At 33.6% G+C, this 8,968-nt stretch overlaps 1 long non-coding RNA gene across 3 annotated transcripts; it reads right to left on the bottom strand.

Annotated features, from left to right (window-relative positions):
* Positions 1-1,228: 1,228 nt before the first annotated feature.
* Positions 1,229-8,321, bottom strand: LOC107021410. 3 transcript variants are annotated; one of them, XR_003579020.1, is made up of 6 exons: positions 8,010-8,321; positions 7,123-7,233; positions 5,700-5,938; positions 5,006-5,169; positions 4,050-4,127; positions 1,229-1,623 (listed from the first exon to the last, which is right to left on the bottom strand). It is a non-coding gene; the product is annotated as an uncharacterized LOC107021410 (long non-coding RNA). The 3 variants fall into 3 exon arrangements; XR_001457022.2 differs by lacking the exon at positions 1,229-1,623 and adding an exon at positions 2,353-2,607; XR_001457021.2 differs by lacking the exon at positions 1,229-1,623 and adding an exon at positions 3,568-3,809 and having other exon boundaries at positions 8,010-8,319.
* Between the last annotated feature and the right edge of the window lie 647 nt (positions 8,322-8,968).

The following is an 8,968-nucleotide window of genomic DNA, read 5'->3' as shown; positions in this document are numbered from 1 at the left end:
CTGCATAAACACACAACCAAGGCCGACTCTGGATGCATCACAATGGATCACATAATCGTCTGAACTCTCAAGTAGAGTCAAAACACGAGTTGTAGTCTACCTAGTTTTGAGTTATGAGAAACTTTTCTCACACTCATCGGACCATTGAAAAATAACCTTTTAATAAGTCAAGTTACTCAATGGAGAATCTATGGGTGAAAATCCTTCCATAAACCTTCTATAGTAAGTAGCCAAATCCAAGAAACTTTTGATATATCTGTTGGAGAGGTGGGTGGGTCAGGTCCATTGCTTCACTGCCTGTATTTTCTGGGAATTCACATGAATCCATTCTCTAGAAACGATATGACGAAGGAAGACAACTTATGGCAACCAAAACTCACACTTGCTAAACTTAGCGAATAGCTAGTGATCTCTGAGAGTTTGTAGGGCAACCCTCAAATAAGGCGCATGTTCTTATTCATTCCTAGAGTAAATGAGTATATCTTTAGTAAAGATAATAGCGAAAGAGTCCAAGTACTGCTTTGTTTAAAATTGTATAATGTTATCAAAGACACTCCATCAATACTAAGAGTCAATGATCGTTAATTAGTATAAACGCCAACTTAATGAGTTGTGTCGAATCCCACATGGAGTGGTACATATTTAAGACTCAATTAGGAAGTATGAACATGCTCAAGTCAGTTATAGAAATAAACATTATCAAATAAAAACATCATTCAAATTAAAGGGTGAATGTCAAATGGGGGTTTTGGTTTAAACTATCAACTACAAACAATAATCACAATAACACAAAATAACAATAATTAGATGCGTTCTTGAGATGTGATTGATTATAGGCTAATATAGACGAATGCATAATTTCAACTATTAGTAAATTGCTAGATATTAGTGAGTATGATGGGCTATAGGGGAGGTAAACATTCTCTCGAACAATTTACCTCGAATCAAGTGATTTCTCTCCAACATCAACAAACATGCAACATAAGAACAACCCACACCTTAAACCATTCACTCTCTCGAGATAAATGTGTGGGATTGGGTTTAAGATTCACTCTCCCAAGATGAACCCAGGTCAACCCTATACCCACAAACCATCAATCAATAATTTTAGTCCTTAAACCTCTCTCTCGATCAAGCCAAGAACACGAACATCTTCAAAGCTTAAAAAAACTTGAGAAAATTATCTCCCAGTTGAAAACTCAAAAATAGATTAAAAACAAATGATCTATAGTAAACTAAATGTTCAATAATGCATTTATAGTCGTCAAAATATGTTGTGAAGAGTTACTCAACAAAGTACGTCGGGCTCGTTGAACCACTTGGTGAGCCACCTACGGTCTATTCCATCCCCTTTTGCCTTGGTACTCAACATCCTCTAGGTTTATAACTTTGGGCGATCTATCTTGGCTTCAGGAAAATTATTCGGTGATCTGCCGACTACTCCCTTCCATTGCCATCTTTGTTATTTCCTTAAGGGCTTGGTACACTAGAACTTTAGATGGTAAATAGCCATTTGGTGATTCGCCAAGTGAACTGTGCGATCACTAGGCTATCTTTCTTCCTCCTTTCAGCTTGTTCCTTTTTGCTTGTTAGTGTCCTTGCTTTGTTCCTCAATCCACAAACCTGAAAATCAAGGGTTTTACATCAGTTGTTGGCACAAATTATGCATTTGAGGACACTAGTTCTATATATACAAAGCCCTATATGAGTCCATATCACGGACTCATAAACACCCCAAACTTAAACTTTTGCTTCCGTAAGTAATATTCAAGTTCAGCAGTTCAAAAATGATGTCTTAAATATTGCTACAAAATACTCAATCATGAATCACTAAAACATTTTATGTCTACCAACACCTAGAAAAGTGTGGCCTAAACTATGAAAAAGTGTGGCCTTTGATAAAAGGCCACACTTTTTGACTTTAAGCCACACTTTTTCAGGGGTAGCTGAAAGCCCCGTAACCTTAGAGTTTAGGCAAAAAGGCCACGCTTTTGCAGCTACGCTTAAAAGTGTTGCCTTATCAGCTACACTTTTAAGTATAGGCTTAAAGGCAAAAAGACCACGCTTTTCAGCTACGCTTAAAAGTGTGGCCTTAGCAACGACACTTTCACGCGTTGCCTAATATGCAAAAAGGCCACACTTTGCAGCTACGCTTAAAAGTGTTGCCTTACCAGCTACACTTTTAAGCATGGCCTGTGCTACCATATTGCCCACAATTATGAAGTGTTGCCTTTTATATCTAATATTTACAACACTTTGAAGTGTAATCTTTGCCCATATACGTACACAATTAATATTCCACAATTTCTAATTAAAATACACAATATTGTTTTGCAATAAATAATATCAATCATTAAATTAGCTAAAAAGTAATTCAAATTTATAGATTTTCCATAAACTTCCAAACATAATATGTGTTGTGTACATGCACATACTTATAAAGCAAATTCTAAATGTGTACACAATAGTTCAAAAAGTACTCTTACAATAATTCAATATATTCCACCAATGAATATATTTCACAAAATCAAATATAATGTATTCAAACTTTTACAATAGTTCAAAAACTTTTCATCATCCATTTCAAATTTGTTCATCTCCATTTTCCTACACAAATCAGATTGCGATGGTTATAGAATAGACAAGTTCCATATTGCAACATTTATTTAAGAGGCAAGAAGTCCAGATTGCAGTAGTTTATATTATCATTCTTGGTGAGTCAAAGTACGTATATATGGTCCAATAATGAGAATTTAAAGTAGTGCTCAAAGAATCAAAAGTATATGTAACTATTAATTGATGGAACAAAAACAACATTCTTGGAACTTGGAAGTCAATAGAAGATTGGACTCATTTTTATGATTAAAAATATGTAAGTAGAACAAAGGTGTACGAATATTGTTCATGGCTTCCTATTATCTCAGAACCTTAGTGGAATAGCATTAACCAAATAAATGGAAAAATCTCTAATTTCCTAGTTCGTCCATTCTAAAACACATAGCATAAAGAAAAACAAATATTCATGTAGCCTTAAGAATCCAAATCTTCTCAATGGGAAGACAAATGAAGAAGCAATTTGCTTACGCTTTGGCATTTTTTTTGATTGTTGCAGTTTATAGAACAAAAATAATTGTTGCTTTAAAGAAGGGGAAGGACCACAAAAGAAAGACAGAGAAAACATCGATAGTGATGTTGGATTGAAGAAGACAATTGCTTGAAGAAACACACAGTAACACTTTTTTTTGTTAAGAGATAATAGTAACTTACTACTAGTTAGTCATGTTAGTGGTGGGGGAGGCCATAACTAAGTTTAACATTTTTGTGTTTGTTTGTTTCCCAATGGGGTTTGATCTCAAGTGGGCTTAAATAAATGTGTTTGTTATTGTAATAACAAGGTGGGCCTTTCAGGTGCATGTCTCATTATACAATATCATATGATCATTTCCATTCTTCCACCAAACTCACTCTTATTAAATTTCATATTAATAATTAAAAATCTAGGATTTTAGCTTACAAGCTATAGACTATCATTTTATTTAATCATTACTTATCTTTTAGTTGCAATAATCAAAATCAATTCAGTATAAGTATATAGTTCGAATCAAATATAACGGTTGTTACGTACATTAAGACATAGATCTCCAATTGTATAACTAACATACTCAACAGTCAACACATATATCTGTAGATTGCATATGGAAGTTACAGAAAACAAAATCTGCAGATTGCATCTGGAAGTTACAGAAAGTAATAAATCTGCAGATTGATTCCAGATTCCATATTGCATCTGGTATACACTGAAGGCTCATCTGTCGAATAGAGTAGTAGAGAAATATCATTTTGAATCTTAACAGCTAACTCCCAAAACATAATTAAAACTGAAACAAAATCTCACATAGCATAAACTAGACTCCAACCATACCAAACGAGCCACTAACAACAACTAAAAAGAGAACTTTTAAGCATTTAAAGTGTTTCGCCGATATTCAACAACATTCAAAACCATATTGAGATCTATTTTTCTTGATAGCAGTTTACTAATCACATACCTTTGCAACTCAAATTTCGAAAAGATCACTTTTTCTGCTTCTACGCCATTTTCATATTATTGCAGGATCCCTGTCAGACTAGAATATATATACAACATCAAATATGATTGCTGGTGGAAAAGTAGCTATGTAGAAGGAAAATGCTATGTACAGCGACTCAAGCATATTAAAATAAAATTATAGCCCTCCCAACAATATATAACATTTAAACCTGAATTATATTCATCATTAATTCACTTTAAAAAACTTACTATTTTTACCTGTATCGATAAAGTAAAATACACAACACCACTCTCCTAAAATATTACAAAGCACATAAACCTATTCTATATTCTATTTATAAAAAAAAATATCGTACATACACTGCCAAATAGTGTTTCTCTTTAGCTAAAAAAAGGTTAGTTTTGTTGGCAGATTGCAAAGAAATAATATTATCAATAGCTAAAGTACCAAATCAGAATTATGATAAGAAACAAGATGCATTTTTTAATAGAAAAAGTTTTCCTTATCTTAGGGGGATGTGGCTGTGTTGTTGAGGCATGGGAGTAAAAACATGAAGATTCTAGGTGAAAACAAGGTGAAATCAATCGGGCGATCTAATTCTCAAATGGTGATCAATAGTATTATCCAAAATAAGACCTCTGACATTTTTTCACCAACTCGGATTCTCTTTCCATAATCTCTTTCTTTACAAATAGTTGCACGACAGAATTTACCACCATATAATAGCTAGAATGACGTTATTCGACAATATAAAAGGGTGCAACAAGTTATCAGAAAGAAGAAAAAGTAGTTTAGCGGCTAGAATTGTCTGTGAGTCTGAGCATTAGAGGAGGAATAATCTTATTCATTAGCTCTGTCAATTTTAACTTTCTGGCGTCCTATTATGATCTCTTTGACTGGAAAATAAAAAATGCAAATGCTGTGAAACAAACTTTAGCAAAGAGGGTACATACACTTCATCACAAAGCAACTTCATTCAATGTGTCTCAAAAGATTCACTTTTGAACATTAACCACAAAATCTAGCTCAAACAGCCATCTATGTTGCAAAACAACAAGTTCATCTTCTTCAGTTGTAGGCCGAGCATGTTGCACCCCTACAGGAACTAAAGTGATACCTAAAGACATGAGTACGCAATTAGGAGACCAACTATCATTCTTTAGCTCGAAAAAGAGCTTTTGGTAAGTTTAAATCACAAAATAGGAAGGGACCACCAGCATGTAAAGAGGACCACTTAGAGAAAAATATCTTCCTTCCAAAATATCTATTGTCTAGGATGTTACGTGATTCTAGCACTAGTAATCCTTTGATGGTATATGGAAGGAGAGGCAAGAGGAAGAGTCACCATATGGAAGCACCTATTGTTGGCGAGCAGAACAATGAGATGAAAGATGAAGACACAAGCAATAATTGTAAGAGAGTACCAGTTCCTGAGGAACTTGTATATGGTGGTTATGGCTCTACATTTTTTTTGGAGAAAATTCATGAGATAGTCCATTTGGACGATGTTAACCTAGAATCCCTTGTTGTGGAAATGACTCAGGACCTGAAAAATCTACAAGATTATATAGATCATAATATTCTTTTATAAAAGACGGAAGTATTAAGATATATTTCAATGCGTTATTAAGTTCACTTGAAAGATACCTAAAACTAATGGACCTGTCAGGATCAGATTCCGGCATCTTGTAGGAATCCAACATCCGTTTTGTCTTTTTCAATTAGAGTTGTCTATCATAGACAGACTAATCAGCATACTTAAGCAAAGCAGCCATCCTTGTAAGCCAGTATCTTCGGAGTGCTTTATCCAAGTTCGCCCATTCATAATCTCCATCAAGATTGCAGAAACAATGGATAAAGTTGCATTACGTTCCACAAGATCATGACTGTCACCACATGTGTGTAATTCATGTTAAAAGATAGGAAGCACAGGAGATCTTAATATAAGAATCACGTAAACATAAAGATGTTCATTAAATAACTTACTCCCTAAAAGTACTGCTGAAAAAATAGAGAGTAACAAAGTCATCAACACAAAACTCAAGCGAGAGTAGTGAGATTCAAGTTGTACCTTAAGCTTAGATTTCATGAATTCCCCACAGATGGAAACTTTCAATTTGGTTACACTAACAAACTTGCATGTGACTATTTAATTTCCATAAAGACTATGTAGGTATAATGAATTAAATCTCATACATGAAAATCCACATTCGGGCATGTAGTACTGGAAAAACCACTATTTTCAAGATATAAATAAATAACCCTCAAAGTTGCTAAACATAAAGTAGGAAACATAGTTATAGTGAAGCTTTTTTAGTAGAAGCAAATTAGTATTTAGGCAAGTAACTAAGCTCCAAAATATCCGTTTATGTAAGTTATGCAAATAAGTATACACTCTCCTAGATAATTGTAATACAATTTTAGAGGTATAATTTAAGATTCAAAAAGTAACACTAAAACCACTTCCATCAACTTCAAACAATTGTAAGCTGCACGCTGAGAACAATAATCTGAAAAACACGAATTAATTTATGCATTCAAAGAAGCACATGATATGTTATATTTTCTACTCTATTATGTAGATATATTCAAAATATGGAACTAAACTGGAATAGTTTGTTTGACCATTTGTCTCCACTGACCAAATGTGCATTCTCTCTGCATTATGATCATTGTCAAACAAGAACATGCTTTTACGTCTCTAGAAAGCAGCAACCAGAATATCTCCAACTGCTAAAAAGTTCATTCGAATCCCTAAAACTGCAAGATTCTCTTTGCTTGTTTTAGAATTGATTGCCATACTAGAATTGGGCTGGTCAATCCCTTCGGATTATCTTTTGTAACCAAAATACTGTAGTAAACTTCTGACTTTTTCATATCTTCCTCAACTTTATTTCACGTCACACAATGTCTATTGAACAAACATCCATTAACCTTCAATTTAACCCCATCAATAAACAACTACAACTAAAGTAAATACATTGTACAAAACCCACATAAGTCAAACTTTACTATTGCGTAAATAAAAAGAAGAAGATGTGGAAGTACATTTGGCGCCAATTATGTGTACCTGGCTTTGTTTCGCCTTTTATTCCTCATCTTATACTCTAATTCATTCTTCTTCTTTTACCTCTTGAGCTTCCTTTCGAGTCACTGCTTTTAGAAAGAGTCTCTCGGTTTCCTATATTACAAATTTTTGGATAAATATTTCAATATTAGCTTGCTCGTCATGTACATGCTACCACAAACTAAAGAACAAATAACTCATACACAGTCATAGATAATCTAAAGGAAAACAAAATGCAGCAGAAATATTTCAAAACTCAGTTACCCTACCACTCCACAATACCTTGCAACCATAAATTGACAACAAGATTAAACTATATGTTATATAATGAAATCAGAATTCCGAAAAAACATGAAGATTATTTAGATCTATAATTGCAACTAACACTTAAAAACTCATAAAATGGAAAGGTTATCATCTGAACGAGAAGAAGGTTAGCATATATGAGTCGAGTGACCGAATCTATCTCAGTCACCACGACCCATATCTGCTTCAATAGACTCCCCAGCTCCTCAAAATGATGTCGGAAATCTTCGATCCATTTCTACATTTTCACAAACAAAGGTGTAGAAGAAGTAGAAACTCACCATCCATCAAAAAGAGAGAAATGCACAGTGACCAATTCGTTGTCCCACTCATATATTAAGCTCATAAAAGCCTAATTACCAACATTCTATCTTAATAAAACCTCATTAATCCCATAAATAAAGGCAAATTGGCTACTATTCTACAATTTCCAAGCACATTAGATAACCTATTTCCAGTTCCCAGTTCAAATCTTAAATTGACCTCATAAAAAAACCCTAACAAACATCAAATAAAATAAAAAATCAAAAACCCCATGAAGCAAAAATTAGATAAGATCTGAAAAGGGTTTGCAACAATGATACCTGCATATAGGGAATCGTTTAGAGAAGCCGACGAAAAAATTATGAACAAAATATTCAAAGAAACGCTTTTACGAGACTCTGATTTGGGCAGACGAGAAATCCAACGAGAAGCCTTGTGATTTCAACAGCTTCTTAGTGTGGCAAAGAGACGCTCTTATAAAACTCTAGAGAAGCTATATATGACGAGGAAGAATAACAATGATACCTGCATATTAGTTTTTTCATTTGGGGAAAACAACATGTTTTATGAGTGTTGTTTTTGTTGGTCAATCAGAAATTTGAGAAAGACAAATATTTAGGAGGGAATATAATAATTTAGTGAAAAAATTGGATTTTTTTTAGGAAACAAATAAGATGACACTTATAAAGTGTTGTTTTTAGAACTATTAAAATACCATGCTTAAAAGTGTAGTCATATGTGTAAATAAGTGTTGTCAATTATATCATAATTTGACAACATGCATAAAGTGTACCCTTTACTATTAAAGAACACGTTTTATAAGTGTTGCCAAAAGCTAAAAACTAAAGCTACACTTTAAAACAGTACCCAAAAATATTTTTGGCAACACTTTATAAGTGTTGTCTAGATTTAGAGTGGCCTTAGGACTAAAATGGTGTAATGATGTCGACAACAAGACTCAACTTTCTCATTCAAACTTCAATTGTGCACTCAGAGATTCAAGTTGTGACTCACCATTATCAAAGATTCTCAAGTTCACAATACTTGCTTCAAATGTAAGTTTAAGCTCAACAAAGGTACTCAAATACCCTCACAACAAGGATGATTCCCTATTCACACACAATTATTCAATAATTTATAGCTCCTAGATCACATACAACTCTCACACTCACAAATATGAACACATATATGACTTCACCATAGGCTTTCCATTATTTTCCAATCAATATTTGTTTCAGCTCACTCAAGATAAAAAAGGTCTTTTCAATGCTTGTAATGG

Source organism: Solanum pennellii, chromosome 6 (assembly GCF_001406875.1).
Source record: "Solanum pennellii chromosome 6, SPENNV200".
Lineage (NCBI taxonomy): Eukaryota > Viridiplantae > Streptophyta > Magnoliopsida > Solanales > Solanaceae > Solanum > Solanum pennellii.
Note: the sequence above shows the minus strand (reverse complement) of the source record. Positions and strands in the feature narration are given on the sequence as shown.